Raw genomic sequence first — 26,857 nt, 5'->3', positions numbered from 1 at the left:
CAGACTCTTCTTTCCCGACAAGGTCGTGTGGACTCTGACCTCTAAGGGTTTCATGGGGCCTCGTGTAGTCTGTGAGTCATGATAGCCCCCCAGTGGTGCTGCAAGAGTTAATTTTTCTTTTGAAAACTTGCCTCTGATATTTCATCATTTCATCTGATATTTCATTTTAACCAGTGTGGTGGTTAAAATGAATGTTTGCTTTAAAGTTATTCACTACAAACGGACGTTTCTATTTAATTTACTTTCTCTGTATCTATGTTTTAAATCAAATTTTCATGTCTATAAAAGCAAAATAAGTACAGAAATGTAAAAATTAAAATACAGATTTTTTTTCCTATAGCACAATGCAAAAAACAAATATTTAAAACGGCGTTTGCTTTTTAATCTGGCATCCCCTTCACCGTTTGGAGATGTTCTCTGTTGATTTCATAAACTATCTTCCCCAGACCTAATAACAAATGCATCATTGGTTTACTGTAAACGAATCAGACACAGAGACTTGGAAAGGAGTTCCATCTTCCTGAAAATCTTTGTTATCTCCAACGTATGTTGTCTAAAGGGCAGACTCCTACCTCGTATCAAGCTCTTCTGCTCGTTAATAGTTGTTGTGAACTATGAAGGGAGTTTGTTCGTACCCTCTCGCTGTGCATAGCAACGCTTTCTCTTTGTGTTGGAAATAAGGAGACCAAAAAGCCTTTCTCCTCCCTTAGGGTAGAAGCAGTTTAGCTTAAGTTCTGAGTGTCTTCTTTTTGGTGGTTCACTTATTCCTTCGGGCTGAGGTCACAGATCTATTTGGGTGCGTATCGTATTGAACCAAATTTTCCAAATCCTCCAAAATCACCCAATGGTCATGAACTTTGACCATTTTCGTCTTCTTCACATGGTTCCCAGCCAGTGTAGATTTAGTCTCCGTTACGAGCCTTCCGTCTGACTTCATGAGAAGACTAGACACCGCCGGGAAAGTAGGGACTAAGACGTATTGTGATTTTTGGAAAACCGTCAGAACCAGAAAGGGTTATGTGAAATATCAAATAATGGTAATTGAATCTTTTTACGTTTTGCGAGATATCAAATAATGAGAATTGAATTCGCGAATTAAATGCCTACGACTTAGAAGTGGTGGATTTCTCTGTTCTTTCTACCCTTTCTCTTTTCCTTTCCATTTCCAGGCTTCTTTCCTTATTACCTTTTTTTTTTTTTTTCCCACTAAACATTAAGCTCATTGATTACCAGGAATGGCACAGAGTGACCTAATGATGGGTCAGTCTTAATGAGAAAAGCAAGCGGCTGCCTGTGATGTGGCCCGGCCTGGCCACCCCCCACTGCGTCCTGGCATGTCAGACTTAGTCCCCTTTAAGAGAGGAGAGCATGGAAAATCAACAGAGACCCGCCCGGTGCCTCCTCACAGAACGGACATGTGCATGGCTATTTAGCCTGTGAAAGAGGGCGCATTTGCACAAATGGGAGTGAACATAAGGAGTCCTTCAGAAAAGAATGGGACCTTGGCAAATTTATAGACTCCCCTGAAAGAAAGTGATTACAGATCATTATCCAATTGAGGCAGATTGATGGGCTGGGGTCAAAGTAATATTGCAGATCTCACCAAGGGGACAATGGCTGCTTGTCACAGTGAAAGAAAAGAAAGAGAGGGGGAACAGCCACACAGAGAGGCGAGGCTGAAGCTTTACCAACTGCGAAGAGAGGGCCTGGATGTGGACGTCGTTACTTTGCTTGAGCCCCGTGTTTTATTTTATGTTACAAAGGCCGTGCCATTGAGATCAAATTGGGCATTCAAACGTAGCCCACTAAAGAACATCCAAATGGCCTCAAACATAGGCCGCTGTGCTCCCTTTTCTTCTTCCAAAAAGGGTAATAAAGCAACATAGATGGGGGAGCGGAGGGAACATGTAAAAAATACTTCGTTCCTTCTCTCTCTCAAGTGGAACTATCTCATAAAATATGAACATGCAGAAAGAAAGAACAACAGACAGAAGGCCTTAATGTTCCTAAGTGAAACACCCTTTAGCTGACAGCCAGGAGATGAACAGATTTGACTTTGAAACTCGGCAACATCTGGTCAAGCCAAACTTGGCAGCCCTGAAATGGAATAAAACAGGACGAATGTGCTCCCACTACTTCCTTTGATTGATTCCTGAGTGTTTAAAAGTGCTTTGCATTCATGCGTTTTACAAAATGCAGTACAAAAGGCAAAAGAATAGCCCGCACACCCGTGTTCATTTGCCTTTCATTTTGCAGTAGGTTTTTGGTATCTAGAGATTTAGAAGTATCAGGCAAACATTTATTCAGAGGAGATCCAATTTTTGTCTGCTTTGTTGAGGTCCAGGGAATATTAGCAAGTAAGAAAGAACAAATTTATATTCTGAACATATTTTACCAGGAAGAAGCATAGTCAATTTTTCCCACATATAGACTTAAACAATACAATTCTTAAATAATAAAATTACTTGATTTCTCTTAAAGTATAACCAGCTAGAATTTAAGGACAGATAGATGAGAGAGAGGAGAACGAAAGAGAGAGAGAGTGTTAAAATTTTGGGAATAGACAAGAAGAAAAGGAAAACTCAGTTTGGGAATATGGACTTTTTAAGCTTTTTCCTTCATGATAAAATTACAGTTATGAATTCTATCATCTATATCATCTTTTTTTTTTGTCTTTTGTCTTTTTGTTTTTATTTTTTTTAGGGCCACACCCACAGAATGTGGAGGTTCCCAGACCAGGGGTCGAATCAGAGCTGTAGCTGCTGGCCTACACCACAGCCACAGCAACTCGGGATCCCAGCCATGTCTGCGACCTACACCATAGCACATGGCAACGCCGGCTCCTTAAACCACTGAGCAACGACAGGGATTGAACCCGCATCCTCATGGATGGATTTGTTAACCACTGAGCCGTGGCAAAACTCTGCATCTTTTTTTTTTTTTTTAAGGTAAATGGGCTAATATATAACAAACGGTAATATTATTATCCTTTTGTGTCTTCTAAGTAAGTAAGTAGCTTACTTGCCTTCAGCATTAGGTATCACTGGTGTTATTTCAAGTTCTTGTGAAATATTGAGGCCACTCACAAATGAAGACTTCCTCTCAGCACTGCTCCTTTTTTTTTTTGTTTCCCCTGATCACAGGGTCTTCACTGTTTCCTAATGAGCTCTTAATGAGCTGTCAATTGCTTATGCAAATAGAGAAAGAAACAGACACAGAGGGGTTGCTAGATATTCAGTGAAAATATGACACTGCCTAACCTCTCAAAGTTATTAAAAATGTAAATTGCTCCAACTTAATAACTGGCCTTGACTCTCCTTTTCTTTGGCTTCTCTATTTTCTTTCGGTATGAAATTCGAAAGACTCAGAGATGACATTACATCTAAATGACTAGTTTTCTGTTTGAAAATACTAAGTGCGTAGTTAAGGTTTCATGTGGAATGTTCCATGCAGATCTTAGATTAAAGGAAAACACAGTGAAAATTGTTTGATCTTATTTGTGACATGTATGCTAAAAGGCCGGAAGTATTATGCCAAATTGCTCACAGTAGTTATCTCTTGGGGAGAGAAATAGAAATAGAAGCTGTTAGCGGGGCTTTTTTTTTTTTTTTTTTTTTTTTTTCCATTTGCGTACATATTGCTTGAATAAACTAAAAAGAAATTAAAGATAAAATTAAAACCAGTTCCTTGTCCCTGAAAATGATTTTCTGAAAATATCTGGAATTCATGAACATTTACAAAGAAATTGAATTCTTAAGTTTATTTTCATTGTATATTTTACTCCAGTTTTATTTCAAGGCCACTAATGTATAAATCTATGTTATCTGTTTTCTTAAATATTGAGACTGGAAGGGATTCTAAGTAACTCCCTAGGACCTAGAGATCTTTAGCGGAGTCGGGAATGGTACAATGCAATGCTAATAATTTTACGGTGCTCCAGGTAAGACACTTTATAAACGATGCTCTAAGGCCTTTGTGTCTAATACACAACAAGCTAGTCAAGACCAGTGATTGAGCCAAGCCAAGGATCCTGCCTTAGGAGGGAGTTGGGGGTGGGGATGTGTTTGATGGCTGTTGTGCTAATTAGTGTGCTCTTGTGTTACACCTAGACAAGGGTTGGGCTGACTTCACAGGTGTCCCAAATACCTTCCTGTGATACTGGCTCTGCGACCTGAATTTATTGGCGTTTGGAAGTTATTGACTCAGGATGTGGCATCTTTTCCAGAGTGTCCAGACAATTAGAGTTGTCAGGGGGCACTGATTTCATTAAGTATCTAAGGGAAGAAAGGTTCCTAGGAAACTAAGGGCTAAAAGATGGTAGGTGGGAGCTCACAAATCTAAATAGATCCACTTTGCCATTTATCTGGAATGGATCCTACTTGAAACAGGGACACAGAAGATGCTTGATGCTCCTTCAGGAACAAAGATCTACCAGACAATACGTAACTGCCAAGCAAGGTCATCGTGACTGCAACTCACACGTCACATGTACCTGACTGCATTTTCCCTGTATTGTGAATAGGAGCTTAGACAGTCACTGAGCCGGTGTAGGTGCGGTCTGAAGCCTGTCAGGGTTCTACACTGTAGCCGTAGGAGGGATGCGCACCTCAGGTATCCTGGCACAAAAAGATTGGCACATTTTTTAATAGCCTTGTATCGCCTTGGCAAGATTACCTTCTTTCTACAGGGGGCCTTTTACACACTGCAAGGTTCTGTAGTAAATCCAGGAATTATGAGCTTTCGGTGAAAGACAGGCTAAATTCAGACATGAGTATACTCGGTTTTCCTACATCTCCCTTTCCCAGTCATGTCCTTTGCTTGATGCATTGCTTCTGTGGATCAAGAACAGTGAAGACTGAAAACCTCTATCCACTTTAGACATGCAAAATCTGTGTAAGTCCTCCTCTCATGTCAGACAATGAACAGACAGGCCTACGCCTGGTGCCTTGAATTTTCCAAAATATATACGGGTAAAGATTTTTTTAGATCTCCCAAATGCAATGCAGACATGGCAGGAATGACTTTGAAAAGCAGTCATTCAAAACTCAACACTATGAAAACGAACAAGCTGATCGAAAAATGGGCCAAAGCCCCAGATACCTCTCCTCGTATGAAAAGATGTTCCATATCACACGGCATCAAGGAAACACCAATTAACACAACAATCAGAGAACACTACACACTTAAGAATGGCCAACTCTGGAGCGGTGATAACATCAAATGCTGATGAAGATGGGAGCAGCAGGAACTGTCATTCCTTTGCTGGGGGAATGCGAGATAGTACGGTCACTTTGGAAGACAGTTTGGTGATTTCTTACAAAACTGAAGACCGTCTTGTTACACAACCCCGCACTCACGCGCCTTGATATTTACCCCAGGGAGTTGAAAACGTGTGCCCACCAAAAACCTGCATGCAGATGTCAATAGCAGCTCTGTTCTCATTGCCAAAATTTGGAAGCAACTGTATGTTCTTCAGTAGGTGACTGAGAAAATAACTTGTGTTACATACAAATAATGGAATATTCTACAGCACTACCAAGCCATGACAGAATGTGAAGGAAACGTAAATTCCTGTTACGGAAAGAAGTCAATCTGAAAAGGCTTCATACGACATGATTCCAATTATATAATATTCTGGAAAACACAAAACCGTGGGGACAGTGAAAAATCAGTAGTAGTGAGTGGGGCTTGAGGGGCAGGAGGGGGAAATCGGCAGAGCACACGGAGTTCTAGGCAGTGAAAATACTCTGTAGGAACTCTGTGTGAGACTAACAATGCATACGTATTGTGATATATGGGTCCAAACTCATACAATGCACAACTTCAAGAGCGAAGCCTCAGGCAAAGTATAAACTCTGGGCGATAATGATGGTGCCGTGTAGGTTCATCCATCGCAACAAACGCACGACTCTTGTGGGGATGTTGATATGGAAGAGGCTGAGCACGTGTGGAGGTACAGGCTTTACGTGAAATCTCCGTGCCTTCTTTTCATTGTCCCGTGCACATAAAACTGCTTGAAAAAATAATGTCTTACGAAAAATGCAAAGCAGTCATTCAAGATGAGACAGAATTGAACATCTTGATCTCCTAGTCAACCAAGGATCTTGCCACGTAGGAGAGATATAAAAACAAACATAATCAAAATGTAGATAAAATTAACCAACCTGAATCCCATTTTACTTTGTTTTTCTCTTGTAAAAGATACCTATGTAGGAGTTCCCTTTGCGGCTCAGTGGGTTAAGACCCTGACTAGTATCCATGAGGATGCAGGTTTGATCCCTGGCCTCCTTCAGTGGGTTAAGGATCTGACATTGCTGTGAGCTGCGGTGTAGGTCACAGATGTGGCTTGGATCCAGTGTTGCTGTGGCTGTGGTATAGGCTGGCAGCTGCAGCTCTGATTCAGCTCCTAGCCTGGGAACTTCCATATGCCTCAGGTGCAGCCCTTCAAAAAAAAAAAAAAAAAAAGATTCCTATGTAAAACAGGTTGCTGTATTCAGTGTACACAACAGAGAAAATTTAAAGCTTGCATGATGTTCTCTAGAAATAGGTATATGTGAGTAACAATATTTTTTGAGATTGTAGCTAAGTTCTTAGAAACATTTTTACATACTATGGGTGGGGTACCTTCAACTCGGTTAAGCAAATGAGGTTTCATACTGCTTTGGCAGAAAGAGTAACTTTTGACAAAGCAAAAATATAGTTATATAGATATTCTGTGAAGAAAACAGAAAGAAAAAAAAAACTTTTAGGAGGCTGTGATTGTTTGTGACAAGGTGGAGAAAAAATTAGAATTTTGAAGAATCTGATGTATTTCTTTAGCTAATCTTGGTCATCTGGCCTATGAAGAATATTTGGGGCCTGATTGATTTAGTTCATATTTCTTCCATTATCCATTTTGCCTAAATACTGTCTAGAATACCTTAAAAAATTGGGGGAAAATAGAATATATTTATGTATATTTAGAGTTATTAATCTGAATTAAATTGGAATAAATAGAACATTATTTTCACTTTATAATGTTTATTTATATTATATTTTTATCAAAATAGATTAAGAATAAAATAGACTGTCTCCTCTATTCAAAGTATTTTGGGAAAATTCCAGCCAGTTAAAACTAACACTCTCCCTAAACTGATACTTTCCTCAGTGTTAGCTGACTCTTAGATCTTTAGGGGATCATTATAGTATTGTTGTTAATTTTTACAAGTGCCTGAGAATTTTTTTTTTTTTTAATTTTCCCATTGTACAGCAAGAGGGTCAGGTTATCCTTACATGTATACATTGCAATTACAGTTTTTCCCCCATCCTTTCTTCTGTTGCAACATGAGTATCTAGACATAGTTCTCAATGCTATTCAGCAGGATCTCCTTGTAAATCTATTCTAAACTGTGTCTGATAAGCCCAAGCTCCCGATCCCTCCCACTCCCTCCCCCTCCCATCAGGCAGCCACAAGTCTCTTCTCCAAGTCCATGATTTTCTTTTCTGAGGAGATGTTCATTTGTGCTGGATATTAGATTCCAGTTATAAGTGATATCATATGGTATTTGTCTTTGTCTTTCTGGCTCATTTCACTCAGTATGAGATTCTCTAGTTCCATCCATGTTGCTGCAAATGGCATTATGTCATTCTTTTTTATGGCTGAGTAGTATTCCATTGTGTATATATACCACATCTTCCGAATCCAATCATCTGTCGATGGACATTTGGATTGTTTCCATGTTTTGTAACCATAACAGCTGTATTTTAAAGTGTTATAATTTTCAATACACTTGATACATTTCATTTAATCCTTAGCAAACATTATAGATGACTTTGAGGCTAAGAAACCTTAAGCAATTTCTCAAGGAAATACAAGTGCTAAGGGGAAAATCAACGTAATACTGTACCACCTCACTCACCGCCTAGCTGAGTCTGCTGGATGACAAAAGGCCACACACCCTTGAACACAACTGGACACATTCATCCTTGGGATGCCTCCTGGATTTCTCCGTTTAAAGGTGTTTATAGTATCTCGTAGTTGCCCCCACTTGTCCTGTCATGTTGTAGCCATTAGACATCCCAGTGGTTTCCACGTTAAAAAGGACAGCAGTTCCGCCTCCGGGCTCTTGTTCGCATTTTATGAGGTGAAATCAACATAGGGAAGGAGACGGAGGCAGAGCGCTAAGCCACGTTTTCAGACGCAGAGTTTAGCCCCGCCTTATAAGCACTTGCTGTTCAGGCCAAATACGACCTAGTTGAAGCCACTGGAAAGCCGTTTAATGCATTTTTTTTTCATTAGTCTAATAAAGCATTTATTGAAGATTAATTGTATATACCTAGCACTGGTAAGACAATTTTAAAGAAACTTAATTTCACACACTACTTGGCCTAAATGAATGCGGTACCCTCCAAGAAGTGAGTAATTTGTTCCACAGAGGTAGTCTAGGCACATGAAAGATGTGATTCACTGGTTAGTTATAGAACAAAATAGAATTTCTCCAGCTTATGCTCCACATAATATGGGGAAATTTTAGCAATGTATAATTCTGCCCCAGTTCTCCTCACTGTGAAATACCAGTATCTCTTCACAGCTTTGATCCATTTATTTTTTATGTCTCTTCACCAGTGGACATGTCCTTTCATAAAATTGGTCAAAACATTTCTTTTTCTTTCCCCCCCCGAAATAAATCTTCACAATAGAACATCAATTTTACTCACACAGGAAATTATATTTTTTTAGCCATGAAAACTTTTTTCCCTTCTTTCTAAAGTCTTACATTAAACTTCAAAGTATAACCACAAAATCCTTCATAATTTTGCAATACTACCAAACTTAGATTTTTTTCCCCCACTTTTGCCAGAAAATAAAATTTGTTTTGTACCAGAATTGTTTTCTCTAAAAAAGAAGGCTCCCCAGAGATGAAGAAAGAAAAAAGAAAACAACCTAACCAATTGTACTGTATAAAAGACAGCATAACACAAGCAAAATGTGTGTCAAGGACAACATATATTAAAGACAACATGTGTCAGTTTATTGTGAAAAGTTAATTATGCCAGATGCCATCACAGAGTAGCAGATTGTGGTACCAAAATAAACAAATTGACTCTACTTGAACCAGAATAAATGCATTAACCATCATTTACCAGAAAGACTTTGCTATGAATCCATCCTTTGGGGGCCATTCCCCTTGGGTGACCTCCCCTAACTGATGGCGGGATTGACCACATCTAGATAGGATAGTCTGGGTCCACCTGAGGTTCCAACAACAGTTGAAGGAAGACTTTATAAGCACAGCCTTGCAAAGGTAACACAGTGCAAAAACTGCTGTATTTCTCTCTTTAGTGATTTAAATGGGTAAAGATAGGATGAATAAAATACTCATGGGAATAAATTTTTTCCTAATTAATACGCATCCATTTCAGCATAATTTTTAACTTAAAAATTTTTGTTTAATTTTTAAGTTTTTTGTTTTTAAGGCCATACCAACAGCATATGGAAGTTCCCAGGCTAGGGGTCAAATCAGAGCTGGAGCTGCCAGCCTACGCCACAGCCACAGCAACACCAGATCTGAGCTGTGTCTGTGACTTCCATACACCACAACTCACAGCAACGCTGGATCCGTAACCCACTGAGTGGGGCCAGGGATCGAACCCACATCCTCATGAATACTAGTTGGGTTCGTTACCCTTGAGGCACAACAGGAACTCCCATTTCAGAATAATTTTATCATTATCATGAATACTCATTTATGTCACAATACAATGCCTTTCATTTGTATAGAAGGTTATGAAATTTCATGTAAATTTTTCCATTGGAACTCCATCGTGATGCAGCGGAAATGCATCCAACTAGGAACCATGAGGTTGCGGGTTCGATCCCTGGCCTCCCTCGGTGGGTTAAGGATCTGGCATTGCCATGAGCTGTGGTGTAGGTCGCAGATGTGGCTCAGATCTGGTGTTGCAGTGGCTGTGGCGTCAGCTGGCGGCCACAGCTTCTATTAGACCCCAGCCTGGGAACCTCTATATGCTGCCCTAATAAAATAAATAAATAAATAAATTTCCCATTGGATCTTCATTGCTTGTCAATAAAAGATTGTGAATGCTTTATTCCAGGCCATATGGCAGTAATGAAAGATCTAATACTAGAGTTAGGGCTTCTGACTCTTCTACAGACATCTTATTCTGTTGTGCTATGTGAATATTTTAAAGATATTTACCTAGATTTCAGTTGTCTGGTATGCCTAAATATGCCTATTTCATCAGAAAGAACTTTTTATGTATGTCTGTTAAAAACAGGAGCTTCGTGCTTGTGTTACTGGAATTAGAGGAAAAGATCTGCCCCAACTGAGTTGGAAAAAGACCAATCTGAACGCTCTGTGTATTCTGTGAATTTTGCTCAAGATGAATAGGACGGATATTTTATTTTATGTATTTATGTAGTCTTTCTAGGGCCACACCCACGGCATATGGAAGTTCCCAGGCTAGGGGTTGAATTGGAGCTGTAGCTACTGAACTATGCCACAACCACAGCAACATCAGATCCAAGCCACGTCTGCGACCTGCACCACAGCTCATGGCAACATGGGATCGGAGCCATGTCTGAGACCACACCACAGCTCACAGCAATGCCAGATCCTTAACCCACCAAGCGAGGCCAGGGATCGAACCTGCATCCTCATGGTTACTAGTCAGGTTTGTTACAACTGAGCCACAGTGGAAACTCCGAGGACTGATATTTTAAGTCCATGTTGAGATGGCTTTGGTAACAAATACATAGTAACAAATACACGAATTAAGTGACTCTCCTTGTTATTGCTGAAGAATGACATTTGAGAAAGATACTGGACAAAATGGCAAAGCTTCCGAAATAAAATTAAACAAATAACACCTCATATTCTCCACTGTCAGTCAGTAACATAAGTGTTTCACTGAATAATATCAATCAAAGTGATTGTAGTATTCAGTAAAACGTTTTGGCAAGCATAACAGGACCACAAGCCTGTATCGGTAGAGATGTGCCTGGTGACCTAATGGTGATTTATATCCTGGGCCCCGTTCATCTGGCAGAGGAGGTGAATCCCCTTTAACTTCTAGTGTAATTACTTCCTGGGATTCACTCCTCCTCACTGACTTCTGCAGAACAGAGGTGAAATTGAGAAAAGCTATGATTCCCAAGCTTGTAACATAATAGAAGAATGGCAGAAGTTCGGAGCACACAGCAACATGAGCTGTCCCTTAGCCCGAACTCCGTCTTGCAGGCATTGAAATCACAGGAGATAGGACCTGTTTACAGTCACAGAGCTGGCTGGCAGCAGAGTCATTCTTGGATCTATCTCTTCCACAGAGCAACTAACTATGTTCCTAAGATGTCCTTGTGCTTTGCCTAAGAAGCCCTACTGATCCTAAAAACTGAAGGAGAACGAGACGAGAGAGGGGGTTTCCGGCAAGCAGGGAAGGGATGGAGGAAATTAGTCATTTATTCATTTTTTGTTTTCTTTTGCACTCTCTAGATCAGTAGGCTGCATATGGTTTATTGAGCTTACTATTGTTCAACTGGAGACTGGCACTTGCCATCTGTCTCTGCAAAGACTGAGTCATGAGCCACTGCAACTGCCAACCCTCAACACCTGCCAAAAGGAGCTCAGGGGTCAGGAGCCAGGCACTCTGTGCTCTGAGAAAACTGGCAGAACAGGTCTTCAGATAGTTAGATATTTTCAGGAGTCCAGTTCTTGCCTATCCTTGTATCTAAAAAAGCGCTAAAATCCCTCTTGGTGACGTCTGCTCCTTGTGACTGGCAGTAGCCTTCATGGGACCAGCAGCAGCCTCCTGTAAACATGTGCGTGGTGGCCGCTACCTCCCCTTCACCAAAATCGCATTCATGCTTTCCGTTCCCCTGCCTCTTGGGAGCGGTATTTCAGAGCTATCTGAAATGCTGCCTCCTGGGCTGTAGTCCTCATTTTGCCCCAAATGTAACTTAACTCTCAACTTTTAAGTTATGCATATTTTTAAGTCGACATCATTTATGCATTTCTCTCAAAACTGGTAGAGAATAAATATGAGAACATCATACTGTCGGGTAGTTGGGGATGGGCAGTTCTTGAATGTCTCTGTCTACAAAACTTGGGAATCCCAATAAGTCACAGGTAAGTCATTGTTTCCATAGGACTGTTTTTTCCTTTGCTTGAATAAAGCTGTAACCCTAAACCTGAGAGAGAGAGGGAGAGGGAGAGGGAGAGAGAGAGGGCCTCCGCCCCTGATGCTCCCTGCTCTCGACCTCTCTGCTGCCTTCAGCAATGCTGACATCCTGCATTTTGACTCTAGCTAATTGGGCTGCATTTTCTGCGATGCTGAGGAGCCCCCTTTGCCCATTAGCCCATCTTTAAGTTATACTAGCTCTGGTTAATAATTGCATCATGTCGCCCCTCAAATATATTTCTCGGCGACAGGGAAAATGCCAGGCTTCCTTTGACATTTGGTCACATCATTCTCAGGGAGATATGCCAAGTCTCCTCTTAGGATCTAACTCTTCCACAGAGTAACTAAGTATGTTCCTAAGTTGTCCTTGTGCTTGCCTAAGAAGCCCTACTGATCCTAAAAACTGGGGGTGCCCAGGAGGTGAAAACTACTCTGCATTATAAGGTATGTGTTATGGAGCTGATGAAAATGGTACAGAAATTCACCTTTAGATTTCATTTGATTGGCAACTGGAAAACAAATAGCAAAACAAGTTATTACCTCTTTTGCATAAAGACAGTTTCTACATAGTGTACAATTGATGCATCTTGACTCTCCTGTCAATGCAGGATATGTCATTCTTTAAGTTCCCGTTAATTTTCCTAGCTAGTGACTTCTGCTTTCTTTCTTTCTTTAAGTACATTTTAGGAGTTCCCGTCCTGGCTCAGTGGTTAACGAATCCGACTAGGAACCATGAGGTTTCGGGTTCAATCCCTGGCCTCACTCAGTGAGTTAAGGATCTGGCATTGCCGTGAGTTGTGGTGTAGGTCGCAGATGGGGCTTGGATCCCTCGTTACTGTGGCTCTGGCGTAGGCCCGGGGCTACAGCTCCAATTCAGCCCCTAGCCAGAGAACCTCCATATTGCCTCAGGTGTGGCCCTAAAAAGAGAAAAAGACAAAAAAAAAAAAAAAAGTAGGCAGCTTTGGCATTCCGGTCGTGGCTCAGTGGTTAACGAATCTAGCTAGGAACAATGAGACTGTGGGTTCGATCCCTGGCCTTGCTCAGTGGGTTAAGAATCCAACGTTGCCATGAGCTCTGGTGTAGGTCGCAGATGCGGCTCAGATCCCATGTTGCTGTGGCTCTGGCTCTGGCTCTGGCTGGCAGCTATAGCTCCGATTAGACCCCTAGCCTGGGAACCTCCGTATGCTGTGGGTGTGGTCCTAGAAGATCAAAAAAAAAAAAAATTTTAAATATTGATTCAAATTAAGAGAAACTGAGCTTATCATAAGCACATTAACAGTAATTCTAGAAGTTAAAAGTATTCCGATGACTTCTGCTTTCTCATACAAGTTCTTTTCAAGTAGACAAATGACAGACTGGTAACTGAAAATCATTTGCTGATAATTACACTTGTACATGAGAAAAATAAATTGAAACTGATTTTTTCATTTGGAATCTTGACATCCAGAATTATTTTTAAAAAATACAATGATGCTATCCAGACTTGAGATGCTTTCTTTTGCTTGAGCTTTGTGAGAAGAAAACAGCTGGGAGGGTAAAGCTCTCTCTTTAATATCCTAAAGGAAACGCAGGCTAAGTCACTCACCCAAATTATATTGACCATAAAGACTTCACTGGGCCATTTCATTAGTTTATTAGGTAAAATTAAATAAAAAGGAGCCTTAAATGAATTATAACCAGCTTGTGGAATAACAAATATATTGTGTATGAGAAAATTAGCTCCATGTGACAGGCACAGCCACCATATGTAAAACGCCTATTATTTGTCCTGTCTCTTTGAAAATCATTTTATTGGAATGTATCAGCTAAACTAAAACACATGATCATCCTTCTTGGGACATGAAAGAAACCACTGAAGAGAAGTTTCTGCCCAGCCCCCACTCCCAGCATGTGAGCATTCTGGGAAAGCAGCCTGAAGAACTTTTTTTTTTTTTTTTTTAAATAAATCAGTGTCTATGAAACAGCAAGTGCATCACATGCACCCTAAGCCATTAGCTGCCTCTGTCTCAAAGAATTTGGTCAACATTTAGGAATTCACTTAATGAAAGACCAGCTTATTAAAAGCTCTGTTGGCCGGAGGAGCAGACTGTGTCTTTCTTTCCTACTTCCTGGATCACTCTAAGTGATGCTGGGCACTTCCTTCATGTGATGCAGCCCAGGCGCTGGACAACAAGACAGCATTGTGACCTTAGCACCCGCACCTCTTGCTGTGGGTCGCAGCCTTGATTTCCGAGATGCCTTTTATTTAGCACACGGCAGCAGTAGCTTGCACGTTTTAATTAATGCGCCATGTGACATTGCTCTTGGAGAGTAGTCTCAGGTGGTCTGCTGCAAGAAAGGTGTGCAGGTGTGATAACAGCAAAAGGTCCAGTTCACGAACGGGAGAATTCTCGGCAGAGGCAGTGTACCATGAATCTTCGCTAAAGACTACCTCTCGCAGGCTAACGTTAAATGACTATTACACACATTTGTTTTTGAGGATTGGTTGTATGGAAGGACCAATCCAACATGAAAGAAGCTCCTTGACCAAGGAGGCTATGTCAAATTGTACAAATGAGTGTTTCCATAGTATTGGGCATGGCATTAACATTTGGTATTATCACATTTTACACAGAAATGCATTCAACAAGTAATTGCCTACTCATTCCTTATTAACATCAGTCACAGGTTGAACTAGTGGACACTGGGTCGTAATTCAGAAGGCCGGAGAGGATAGCATGTACTGACTATACATCTGTGCAGTACCTCCTGAGTGATGCTTTTTATTTTATTTTTTTTTTACAGATATTCTCATTTACTTATATTTGATGCAAAAAAAATGATTTAGGTTCCGATTGGTCTCTGTCATTAAAAATTTGTGTGAATGAGTAAATAACAGTACCTCCCTGAGACTTTGATTTTCATCTAAAAAGTGGGAAAACAGCTTCACTTCATCTTTAAGGTCTCAAGTTTTCATGGCAAACATTTCTCTCAGGCTTCCGTGTGGCTCACAACAAAAAAGACTACTTTTGAATATGCTCTTTTAACAAGTCCTGCCATTCAGATAAAAGATGTTTTTGAAGGTCACTTGGAGAGGACGTGTCGTGAAAGGAGTAAGGACTTCTGAAGTAGACAGGTCCAGAGTTCCGTGATGGCTCAGTGGGTTATGGAGCTAGTGTTATCCCTGCTGTTGTGAGGGTCCAGTCCATGGCTGGCCCCGGAATGCTGCCAATGCTGCCAAAAAACAAACAAACAAAAAAATAACGTATGACCTTAGAGAAGTAGACAGTCCTCTGTGACTAAGAAAAAAATTGTTTATGCTTCATTTTTAACTGCAAAATGAGATAACCATAGTATTTGTCCTACTGATCTGTTGAGAAAAGCAAAAGAAATTATATGCATAAAATTCTTATAGTATTAGTTGTAACTAGACAGATGAACAGAGCATACCTTCAGGCTCGTGATGATTTTTAACTATTAGGTTCAATCAGGAGAATATTATTCTTACTTATATCACTTCCTATAATAATTTAGGTAGTTTTAAAGTAAAAGTACTTGCCAATGAAAACAGGCGACACAAGTAAAAACAGTATTTGGGAAAATCCCTCCTTAATAAAACCTGTTTAAATACAAGCAATTAATGTTAACGCTTTTGTACGAATCTGTAAAATACAGAGGCTCTCTTTATGTTGAACTGAATTGCTCCTCCTGGAACAGGAAAACTAAATTACATTTTTTTAATGAATTCACATACCACGATAAATACATAACAAGTATTATTTGTAAAAAATAATAATCTTTATTGTTAGGGGTCCATTTATCCACCTACAATGTATGGATTATCTAAACACTACCTGGTAATTAACATGACTGCTAAAATACGGCACGTATTTCAGCAACATCTTGATCTTCTTCTTTTGTTACATATAGCTGTCAAATTTGTTTTCAGGTTTTAGTAGTTTAATTTCTTTTAATGTTTCCACAGAAATAGCATTAACAAGATGATAGATTAGAGGCAATAACATGATATCCCGGACATGCAGTCGAATTTATCTTCATCACATGTCTGATAATATCCTCTTATTGTGTAATGAACCCTGCTATTTGTATCTATCATACTTTCACTCATTCGTCTTCTTAGCTCCTAAAGATAGAATTCCCTCACCCAGAGTCTCTTTTATAGATACAGATTCATGCTCCTCTTTGTGTCCTTCATTATTTGTGGTCATCTAATAAATTGGCTCTTTATATACCAGTTTGAGTGTCATTAGTTGGAATTATATGATAATATATAAACATTTCCCATATTAGTAATCCCTGCTGCAGAAGAAATTATCGTAATTAATCTTGTTGGCATGTCTGCAAAATGTCAGGAACTGCAAAAATCTCTCTACTAAAAACCTTACATAGGTGGAAACCTGAGAGAAGCATGAGAAGGGGTGAAAACGTTGCTGTCCACTTTGGTATCTAAAAGGTTTTTGAGAGGGGGACCTGTATCAGAAACTCTCCTTTCCCCTTTCTCTTCCCTTTTGTCTTCAATCATTTACTATAGTCTAGCCTTGCTCTTGGTTGGCAGCTATGGAGAAGAAAGGAGAACGTTGGTGGGCTTGCCACCTGGAAATTGAGGTATGAATTATAATTCTAAATTTGTCCCCAGATACCTTGGGTTTATTGTCTGTGTCCTTTACCCTGAATGATACACTGTTCCTCTGTCCTTCTCGGAAAGCACAGAATTAAAAGGACTTACTGTGCTACAAGAGATATGCAGGTCTTTTGATATATAAGAAAAAAAATACTTGAGTGCCAAACTTCAGAGAACCTACATTCTGCGTGGGGGACCAGATAGATAAATCATTTTTCTCACCATTGTCATTTAAATCAAATTAATTAATTGTATACTAGTTCAACAAAGACCTATTGTTGATCTACAGTGTGCCATCAAAGAGTTCACAATATATACCAAGAACAAGTTAAGGGCTGAGAAAATGATTGCATTAAAATGTTTTAAATCAGGGTTCCTATCGTGGCTCAGTGAAAACAAATCTGACCAGTATCCATGAGGATGCAGTTTCAATCCCTAGCCTCGCTCAGTTGGGGATGGATCCGGTGTTGCTGTGGCTGTGGTGCAGGTCAGCGACTACAGCTCCGATTCGACCCCTAGCCTGGGAACCTCTGTATGCCATGGTAGGGCCCTAAAAAGCAAAAAATAAAAATAAAAAATAAAGTATTTTAAGCACTGTAAGCATTAGAACATCTATCCTTTCTAATAAAAGGGTGACAAAGGAATAGCTACTTTTTTGGTGTTGGTGGTTTCCAACACCACATTTCCAGAGGAGACATTTCAGTACAAATATATGCTTACTAGCAGAAAGTGAGAGAAAGCTAAAAGCATGTACAAAAAAATCTGGAGCTTAGAAAAGATGAAGGTAGGGGTGGATAAAGGCAGAATAGGTGCAGGTAGGTGTGTAGTGAGATACAGGCAGAAAGAAGATTGGACAAGTTTTCATGAGAAAATAATCAACATGAGTCCTTTACATTGATATCCTAAGAATGGATCAGCTTTCTTTCTTTCTTTCTTTCTTTTTCTGTCTTTTTATCTTCTTAGGGCTGCACCCACGCATATGGAGGTTCCCAGGCTTGGGGTCTAATTGGAGCTACAGCTGCCAGCCTACACTGCAGCCACAGCAATGCAGGGTCTGAGCCGTGTCTGCGGACTACACCACAGCTCATGGCAAGGTTGGATCCTTAACCCACTGAGCGAGGTCAGGGATCTAACATGTGTCCTCATGGATACTAGTCAGGTTCATTACCCACTGAGCCATGACGGGAACTCTGGATCAGGTTTCTATAGCTTATATAGGTAGCAAATTGGTGGTGGGATTACTAATAACATACTACAGAATGAACCATATTTAAAAAGTAGGTGATGATATACTGAGATTTAAAAAAAAATACTGCAGGACACCAAGGCTTGGGTGGGAATGTAATGGCAGCTCAAGTCTAGATCTCCCCAATTTTTTTTTTCTAGAAACCAGATAAAGCAAAATAGAGAAAAAAAATAATAAATCACTCACTCAAAATAAATTCACAGTGAAGTAGAAGAAAAAAATCTGCAAACTCTAAATTGTCTGCAAATGTAGCTCGATGTTCCTGAGATCAGTAACACCTTCATGCACGTGTACACGCACACACACAAGGAGTTGGTACAGAGAAAAGGAGGATGGTTGGGAGGGCACGGTGGGGCCAGACTCCACAAATCAAAGGAAAATTTATAGCAGAAGGCCAAGACTTACCTGCCTGGGATGGCCACGAACTAGGTTGAAACAGAACGTGGAGCAATAACTAGGGTTGGGGCATTCTGCAATGCTGCAAAAAGTACATTCATGGGAAATGGGGGGTGGGGGGTGGAGGAAAGTTGGCCCAGGGTGGCAAAACCTTGGGAACACAGGCTATATCACATAACTTCATGGAAATTAAATTGGAGCCACAGGTGAGATGAGATGGATTTTTTTTTTTTTTTTTTAAAGAAAAGGCAATTTACCAAGCTGACTCTAGAAGACATAGAAAGTTTAAACAGGCCAATTTCCTCCATAAGAAATAGAGAACATTTACAAACCTACCTCCTGCCCCCACCAGAAAATCACCAGGACCAGGTTTTACTGTGATACAAATTTCTTCTAATTATGAAAGGATATTCAGTTTTCTGTTTTGTTTTGTTTTTTGGTTTTTGGTTTTTTTTTTTTTTTTTTGGCTATACCCACAGCATGTGGGAGTTCCCAGGCCAGGGATCGAACTCATGCCATAGCACCAACTTGCTGCAGTGACAATGGCGGGTCCTTAACCCACTGGGCCGCAAGAAAACTCCCACATATTCAATTTTAAGAGAATTTATTAATATAATTTATCACGTCAAAAGATCTAAAATTACAACTATAATCAACTCCATACATCTATAGAGCACTGTGTCTCTGCTCACATCCCTTCAGATTTCTTTTTACCCTTTCTGAATTCACCCTTAGGAGTGTTTTCAACAGCCAGGACATGTTCTTCCCAGGGCTGGCCTTGGTCTAATGGAGCCACTGTGAACAATACGTAGAAAACCAAAAGGGTCAGTGAGGTGGTTTTCTATTTTTATTTTTTTATTCCCCTCTCTCAAGTACTATCTTGGTGGCCACTAACCAGTAATTATAAAGTTTGAGGTATGTAAATCAGTTTCCTGCTCCTATTGGGACAGCTCTGAGGCGCAATTTACCATCCAGAGCTACCCTGCAGGAAATGGCTGAAGCCCACCCTCTGCAGGACTCTTGCCTGCAATTACACTCGAGGCTGCTTCATCCCCCTTCTCTGCCCAGTTTTCTCCACCTCCTCACCAGTCTCTCCGGGGAGCATCTCCTTAATAAATGACTGGCACATACCTACCATTCTTAAGGTCAGCTTCAGGAGAACTCAGTCAAAGCAGAGGCTGAAAGCACATTCAACATCCCTTGCTTAAGTTTTTTTCTTAAGCTCAATAAAGCAGAAACAAAAGGAAAGTCTCATAAAATATAACTGTCTCCGTCAAAAGCCAGCATCTTAATGGAAAATAGAAAAGCCATTTCTGCTAAAGGCAAGAATTAGACAATGCTATTTACTACCACTGATATTATGTGTGTACTGAAAGTATTAGCCAACAGCATTTTACACGAGAACAAAATTACTGATATACAAATTGGAAGGGAACAGACAAAATAGCTACTTTTCACACATGATCTCTTTGATCTAAAAATCCAACAGCATCAACTGAAATTTTACTGTAAATAGCAAGAGAGTTTTCAAGATTTTTTTAAAAAGTACTACATGGAAATATTATACAGTAATCAATAGCATTTTATTATACAAACAACTAGTTTATATATACATGTATGTACACACAAACACATCCACAGAGAAAGAGAAAAAAGAGACAATGGAAGGGATGAAATATCTAGGAATAAACTTGATAAGAAATCTGTCAACTCTATGTAAGGACAAACATTTAAACCCTACTGAAAAGACTCATAAATAAGTTGTACAAGTAGAATGTTTTTAAACAGAAGGACTCAATATCCTGAGAGTGTTAGTTCTCTTTAGACTAACTTAGAAATGTAATGTTTCCAATAAATATGTCAATAAAGACCAAATAGAAGTAAATAGGCGAGACTTGGCAGGAAAAATCCTGAAAATGAAGGGCTTTGAGGATGGAGAAGCCTTACTAGGTTCTCAAGCACCAAGAAGCTCTAAGGACTGTGTCCTGGTGGTGTACACAGAGGCAGAGGGATGGGTGGTATGAAACAGAAACTCCAGGAGCGCCACACACACAAAGCAATGCAATGTACAATACAAGAGAATCTCAAATGATTGGGCACAGATGGAAATGAAATAATGGGTGGTGGGTAAATTTGATAATCATTTGGGGAAAGCAGGATAAAATTAGAATCTTATCACACTCTGAGAACAGGGTAAACTCCAAATGGATCAAGATTTAGTATGTGAAGAATGCAATACTACAGGTACTAGATATTTGCTTATATCTTTAGAAGCAAATCTTTTCATTACTTGAATGTAGAAAAGATCCAACGACATTTTTGAAAGCTTCACTCAGTAAAAGAAGAAAGGAAGATAAACCATAAATCATTTCAAAACGAAATGTAAGATGGGAAAATATTTGCAGAAATATTGATAAGGTCCTTCTAGTAAATAAAGAAAATTCTTGGAAATCTATAACAAAAACAAAAAACCCAATTTAATAGAAAAAAGACCTTACTAGAGAATCCCAAAAATAACAAAAAAGTAGTCCCTAAACGTGTGGAAAAATGGTCAGATTTACTCAAAAGTAGATAAATATAAATAAAGTATCACTATATAATCCTTTCTCACTCATCACATTTGTTAGTCTAAAAATTTGTCATTTTTCTAGTAGGGGTATGGAAATTCAGGTACTACTTTGCACTGCTAGTGGGGGATTAAATGGACAGTAAAATGTATAATCACTGTGGAGGGAAAGAGGGATTTATGAATCATGTCACCACATTGTCTATTAAAAATAAAATTTCAAATTAAAATTATACATAAATTCAGAAATTATCCCGCCATACATGAGCTGTGTGATTTAAATGGATTGTTTGGCTTCTGAGCTTCAGTCTCCTGGTACATGGAATAAATGTAGTAGAAATACCATCTGGAATTGTGAAATTTAAATTTAGAAACCATAGTTGTAAAAATGTAAAACTCTGGTCAAAGGGCATTATTATCTTAAGTGATTTATTTGAGGTCAGGGAACTTGTCTTAGACTTAGGGGCAAAATCTGGACTTCTGTTCGAAGTACAGTGTATCCTTCCTTTTTAGGACATGGCTAACTTTCCTTTGCCCTGAAGAGCAATGCACAGGACTTCCACTCTGTACTTCATTAGGAATATCATTAACTTAGATTGGGAGCATGGGGAAGAAGTCAGTGTCCAGAACTACCACCCCCGCCATGGCTTCTACTTATTTGTTGACATTTTCCAGATCAAAGGCAAATGTTGCATATATACCCAGGATTGGAATTGCTAGGTCAGGTAGTAGTTCGATTTTTGGTTTTTGAGAAACCTCCATGCTGTTTTCCATGGTGGTCACATCAGTTTACACTCCCACGCACAGTGTGTGAGGGTTTCATTTTCTCCATGTCTTTGCCAATGTTTGTTCTTTTTAATGGTAGCCATTCTGACAGGTGTGAGGTTCTCTCTCACCGTGGTTTTGATTTGCATTTCCCTGATGCTTTGTGACATTGAGCATCTTTTCACGTCCCTGTTGGCCACCTGCATTTCCTCTTCTGAAAAATACGTATTCAGTTCTACCCATGATGCACTCTGAGAATTTTACATCTTCTTCAAATATAACGTCTGTAGACTAAGGGTTTTGAACACAAAAAATCTAGGGGACTATTTTCACATCAGTGCTACGTGATGAAGCCCCTGGAAAATAAAACTCAACCCAGCAAGACATTATTAGGTAAACTTAAGACATTACAGGAAGGTCTCAACCATTAAATATATTTTCCTGTACATGCTAGGCAAAAACAAGGGTGAGCATAAGAGTGACCGAATCAACTAAGTGTGCTGCGTATTATGGAAATACAGAAATAATGCAACCAGCAAAAATATCAGAAGAAAAGTGACAGAAGGTAGAAAAGAGAATAAGCTGGCTGACTGCCTCATGTTTAAAAGCACATTAAGAAACAGAGGAATAAAAGAGGATTTTGTTTGATTAGACTCTAAGTTCCACAAAGGCCAGAGATCATATTTTTTAAGTTAAATATGGTATCACCAGGCTGTTAAATACTTAACATAAAAGCAGAGGCCCATATTAAATATTAGATAAACAGTTGCATTAACAACAGCAAAAGAATTAATGTCTATGCTGCAAACCTCAGAGTTAGCCAAGAAGAAAATATTAGCCATTGTTTTCAAGTTTTAGTATAATTAGCCCATTTCTCAAGGCCAAAGGCCAAGGAGTGTTTTGAATGACAAAATGAAGAAATTGACACTCAGTAATTTACACTATGACCCTAATGTGTTGACAATATGTGCACACAGATGTGTGTTCTAGTGCATAGGTGTGGCTCCAGTACACAGCCATAGCTCCAAATTTTGCAATATAGTGGATTCACTTAGAATTAGAAGCTGTTACACTTTTCAGCCCTAAATTCCCTAGTTTCAGGTAAATGTGACATAGTTCAAGTTGAACATATTTTGGTAATCTGAAAATATCTAGCCTTTTTTTCCTTAGTTAAAATATACAAGACTGTCTATTCAACCTTTTCACAAGAACAGTCTTAATGGCTTTATTCTGTTATGGCAAGGCATATGCATATATGTCAAAAAGACATAGCATGCTAACTGTACACATGCTTCCAGATGCACAAAGTAGTCCTTTTACTTCTGGAAAGATGAAATCAATGTACTTTTCCTTATTACTCTTGCCAAGTACAACTAAAATCTCTGGTCATTACATTAAAAAACAAACAAACATAAGAAGACACAGCAAGTTGGAGAAAAGAAAATAGAATAGCTAAGGGCTTTAGGACAGGGAACAACACAGTAGTTTCAAAGGGAAATCAATCACATATCATACCAAGAGGCAGGAAGACCTCAAATTGAATGAAAAAAGATAATGAACAAATGCAATACCAGGAAGATACAGCTGTTAGAATTATCTGTCAAGTGTTTAAAAAGCAGCCATCATAAAATTGTTCCCATGAGCAATTATGTTTATGCATATAAATAAGTAAAAATGATATGCTCAGGAAAGAAATAGAAAGTCTTTGCCCATTTTTAAAATTGGATTACTTGGGGGGGGTGCTATTGAATTATATGAGTTTCTTACATATTTTGGACTTTAATCCCTTATCAGATGTGTGGTTTGTAAAATCTTGTCTCCCATCCTGGAGGCTGCCTTTTATAATACTGAACAGCTACTCTAGAAATTAGGCATTTTAATTTAAAAAAAAAGAGTGTACATTTATTATACTAACAAGTAATTACACTACTTGAGTTTTATCCTAGATAAGTTAAAATTTACTTTCACATAAAAACTGTAAACAAAGGTTTAAAGCAGCTTTATTAGTAATAGCTAAAACCTGGGAACAAAATAATGTTCCCAGTAGGTGAATGAACAAACTCTGATACATGCACACCACAGAATACCACTCAGCCATCAAAAGGAACAATGTTGATACATGCAACAACTTGTGTGATCCCCAAGGATATTACACCAGCTGTAAAAAAGGCAACCATAAAAGGTCACAAAATCTATGATTCCTTTATATCACATTCTTGAAATAACAAAATTGTAAAGGTGGAAAACAGATTAGTTTGGTTGAAAGATTTAGGGAACTTGGAAAATGAGGATTGTGACTAAAAATGGTAGAACAAGGGAGATCTCTGTGGTAATGGAATAGTTCAATATCTTCATTGTAGTGGTAGTTACACAAATTTATACATCTTCTAAGATGTCACAGAGCTATGCACACTTACCAGTGAAGATTTCCTGGTTTTGATATTGTTCTTATGTAACAAAGTAAGGATGATGCAACATTGTAATATATTAGGATGACAGTTCTCCTCAAATTGAGCTACAGGTTCAACGCGGTCCTTACCAAAATCACTGCTGGCTTTTTTTGCCGAAATTGGCAAGCTTATCCTAAAATGTATATGGAAATTCAAGGGACCCAGGATAGCCAAAAAAATCTAGAAATAGAAAAATTAGTTGAAAAACTCATATCTCCCAATTTCAAAACTTTCTACAAAGTTATACCAATCAAGCCAGTGTAATGCTACCTTTAGGATACACATATAGACTGATGGAATAGAACTGAGAATCCAAAAATAAACCCTTAACATTTATTATCTTTTGATTTCGATGGGGTGCCAATGCAGTTCAATGGGGGAAAAATACTTTTCTCAACAAATCATTAAATCTTCATGACATGAGATGGTGCTTTCTTTGATGTGATAAAAAAAAAAAACAAGTGACAAAAGAAAAATGGCTAAATGACATTTCGTCCATTTTAAAGTAAGTTTGAAAAGCACATATAAAGTGATAAAAATAAAAGATAAATGGACAAATCCACCACCACAATTGATGTTTATAATACAACACAGTGATTAATAGAATAATTATAAATAAAATTAGTATTGATATAGTAAACAAAACTTGAATCACCTTGATTTAAATTGATGTTTACAAACCATTATACCCAACAATGGCAGAATATACTATTTCAATTGTATAGAGAACATTCACCTAGATAAACCATGTGCTGGGCCATAAATTATGTCTCAATAAACTTCAAAATATTGAAAACTTACAGAGTATCCCCTCAGATTAATGATTTACTACTATGTTGATATATTTTTCATATATGTACATCTAGGACAATTTTAACCAAAATTAACTAGAAAAAGATGATAGATCCTTAGACATTTGTGCATACCCAGCTGCATAAAAATCACCTCATAATTTTATGTTTGAAGAGTACACTAGCTAGCAAGTGAAGCATAATAGGAGGTATTTTTGTTTTCATTTTCATTGCGGTAATCCACTGCCAAACAGAATTTTCTGTACACTGCAACATGTGCTGATGCATCACTTTCTCTCCAGTTGCTGTGTACATGAAAGTGGCTTTCAAGGTTTCCTGGGCTTGCAACCAGATTCCTAAGTATCCATCATCAGATCAGTAGTGGAATTTGTTCCTGCCCTAGTTCCCGGGTCCTACTTGTTCCATACTGCAGTTAATCCTGAGCCTGGTCGTGTTCCTAACACTTACTGTTAGGAAATTGTTCTTTAGGAAGAGCAGCTAACCCAATTGTACTGTGTAATGCTGAGTTTCTCAACTTATGCTGTAAAAGGTATGACCATACATAGCATACAAAAGGGTTTTTGTGAAAACAGATACATAAGTCTTTCTTGGGCACCACCTTCTCCTTATACAGGATCCTTAAAGCCTGACGAAAAAGCCCAACCATCCTGTGTTTACACTGTTAGTAAAAAGACTGGAAGAAGCTTGTGACTGGAGGTTACTGAGAAACTAAAATAACTCTTAAACAGTGTAAAGTGATTTGTCCGCACACACAAAGTAATTGGAAGGACTACAGTTGTCATCCACTCAATGACAGCTCTAGTGTTTACCTTTGAGGAAAAGATACGCTTTAGGATTTTACTCTTCATATTTTTTGTATAGAGTTTTAAGTTGTCATCATACTGAATCTGCTTCCCATGTCCCTTGACAATATTACATAGCTAAAAGAACCTGCTGTTCTTGTTTTTCTGAAATTGTAGAGCTATCTTGAATTTCAAGTCAAATAAATAAAGGCTTTTCTTTTTGCAGAAACTTTTTTTTTAAAGCAGATCCATAATAGATTAAAGGGTGCAGAAATTCATAAATTAGAAATAGTTGGTTGATAAAATTTAAAAGAAAACACAATTGTTTGTAGTTTACTGTTTTCTGTAGAGATGCCAAATCAGTGGGTGAAGAAACTTACTGACTTTAGAAATTGAATCATTATTTTTTTCTTGAACATCACCTTTCCAAGGTGCTACACCAGGTTATATTTTCTGTTGTGTTACCATCTAACCTTCTCTGGAGAAATTAATGCTGCCCCCTCCATCATGGTTGCCCCAGGACAACTTACCAAAGAAATTCCAAATGCAGCCAGAGCTGTAAGAGCCATTTCCAGAACTCACGCATGAGAAGTATCTTCACTGAAGCACAGAGAACGCCTCCCTGGAAGCTCTTCGCCTTTAGTCTGGGCACTCGACCTTCCTCACGACAGAAAAAAAGGCGCACCAGATAGTGAATCATAAACATCCATAATTTACTGAGAGAGAAACCACAGCTATAGAATGCACTTTTTCTAAAGCAAAGCCTAAGGTAATACAGTTTCAATGGCACGGAACCAGTTTTTGAATCGAGCCCTGAGAACTCATTGTGATTTGCATTCATGTAAACACCTACATTTTTTCGTTAACTGAACTGATTTAACTGCTAATTAAAACTAGTCAGTAAGCACAATGCAAAATTAATTAAACCATTTAGTAGATAGATGCAAATTAGGCAAAGCTGTATTGGACACTATCAAAGTAAGTGCAACTGCTGCTTGTCATCAGGCAAATAGTTCTTAGGGTAAGTGCCTTCCTTAGGGAGCAA

General features: G+C 38.8%; 2 long non-coding RNA genes across 3 annotated transcripts in view; one reads left to right on the top strand and one right to left on the bottom strand.

Annotated features, from left to right (window-relative positions):
* Positions 1-26,857, top strand: part of LOC102167185 (uncharacterized) — a 367,702-nt gene that overhangs the window by 133,999 nt on the left and 206,846 nt on the right. The gene's annotated exons all lie outside the window — the stretch shown is intronic.
* On the bottom strand, positions 13,792-26,458 carry LOC146401170 (uncharacterized). The gene is made up of 3 exons (XR_014809579.1): positions 26,343-26,458; positions 19,167-19,232; positions 13,792-15,387 (listed from the first exon to the last, which is right to left on the bottom strand). It is a non-coding gene; the product is annotated as an uncharacterized LOC146401170 (long non-coding RNA).

This window comes from Sus scrofa, chromosome 7 (assembly GCF_054392235.1).
Source record: "Sus scrofa isolate SSC_HxYL_T2T_F1_AM1 chromosome 7, Sscrofa_HxYL_maternal_Yorkshire_Landrace_v2.0, whole genome shotgun sequence".
NCBI classification, from domain to species: domain Eukaryota; kingdom Metazoa; phylum Chordata; class Mammalia; order Artiodactyla; family Suidae; genus Sus; species Sus scrofa.
The sequence above is the reverse complement of the archived record's forward strand: the minus strand, read 5'-3'. Positions and strand labels throughout refer to the sequence as shown.